Here is a 1566-nt window from a genome sequence, read left to right as displayed (position 1 = left end):
TTCCGAATTGGGAAAGAGCTTTTCTCTTTTTTTAATTCCATGTAGGTCTCAAATCCACTTTTTGGTGGCTGGTTAAAATTGCTTTCCTTTCAGCCACTTGAACACCAATTCAATTAGACCATCTCACCTCAGGGCACCTAACCCTTATTATAAAAAATCACCTACGTCCCTTGATACTTAATGCCACCACCCAATTCTAATAACTTCTTACTATTTTTCTTTCTTCTTTCTTTCCTGGAGTTCTCCAGCTTTCTTTCTTTTTTTTTTTTTAAATATGGAACGCTTCACGAATTTGCGTGTCATCCTTGCGCAGGGGCCATGCTAATCTTCTCTGTATCGTTCCAATTTTAGTATATGTGCTGCCGAAGCGAGCACTTCTCCAGCTTCCTTTGTAAGTTTGCTTCTTTGTTTTTACTCAGTGTGGCTTTTTATCTTGGTTTCTTATCTAAAGATCAACTTCTGGTCTCTTTTTTTTTTTTTTGGTAGAGACACAGTCTCTGGTGAACTGAAGAATGAAGCAGAGAATAATGAACACATCCAGCCCTCAGTAGAGTGCTGTGGCTGACACAGCTCACAGCAACCTCCAACTCCTGGGCTTAGGCGATCCTCTTGCCTCAGCCTCCCGAGTAGCTGGGACTACAGGCACCCGACACAACCCAGCTATTCTTTTGTTGCAGTTTGGCCGGGGCCGGGCTTGAACCCACCGCCCTTGGTATATGGGGCCGGCATCCTACCCACTGAGCCACAGGCACTGCCCAACTTCTGGTCTTCTATCTCAAATAAATACTAGTATATCTTCCAACTAATTACATTTCAATCCTTCTAGCATCAGGTACCTTGGGATTTCTCACATTCCTTTTGATTTGGGGAAAGGCTTATTATTATTTTTTTAATATTTCCACTGCAGTTATTTAATGATTCGATATTCTCAGAAACTTAAACTTCCGAGGCACACATAGCCTCCACATAAGTCTAATTAAGTTTCATGTTACCCTAGTGAAGAAGGGAGAACGCAGAGAGGCTGAAATCATTTCCTCTGAAGCACACTTAAAAAGGAAGTTTTAAAATGTTGGAGCAGGGCTAATCTCCATAACTGCTTCAAGTTTCCTTTGAGAAAGAACTGTGGCTGCAAAGATTATCAGTAAAATATTTGAATCTATTTCCATAATTAGGGCCCTATGGGATAGGAGCATAGATTTAATGTGGTTTTGGTGCTTGTGTGTTTTCCAGGGCGTGGATTAATACTGGCCTCTCATGTGGAACCTGCCGGAGGACAACCTGCCAGAGGACTGTTTCCTATACATTTCAGCTGAACTCACATACGTGGAAACCTTAAGACTAAAGAAGAGCTGATGAATGTACTATAATTCAGCTTGCCTTGTGAGCTGGAGAACGAAGCAGAGAAGAATGAACACATCCAAGTGACTCCACATGTTTTATGCATGACATATTTGTAATTAAAACAGATCCTGAAGGTAAGTTTGTAAACACTAATATAATGATTGCAAAAAAGCAGAGTGTGTTATTAAATATCCACGGGGCACATTTCCCAAGTGCAGAATGTGA

At 41.1% G+C, this 1566-nt stretch overlaps 1 non-coding gene across 1 annotated transcript; it reads right to left on the bottom strand.

Moving 5' to 3' along the window:
• Window positions 1–268: 268 nt before the first annotated feature.
• Window positions 269–375, bottom strand: LOC111723541. The gene has a single exon (XR_002772062.1). It is a non-coding gene; the product is annotated as a U6 spliceosomal RNA (small nuclear RNA).
• Between the last annotated feature and the right edge of the window lie 1191 nt (window positions 376–1566).

Source organism: Otolemur garnettii, unplaced genomic scaffold, assembly GCF_000181295.1.
Source record: "Otolemur garnettii isolate 467f Iridium unplaced genomic scaffold, OtoGar3 scaffold00012, whole genome shotgun sequence".
In the NCBI taxonomy this organism is placed as follows: Eukaryota; Metazoa; Chordata; class Mammalia; order Primates; family Galagidae; genus Otolemur; species Otolemur garnettii.
Note: the sequence above shows the minus strand (reverse complement) of the source record. Positions and strands in the feature narration are given on the sequence as shown.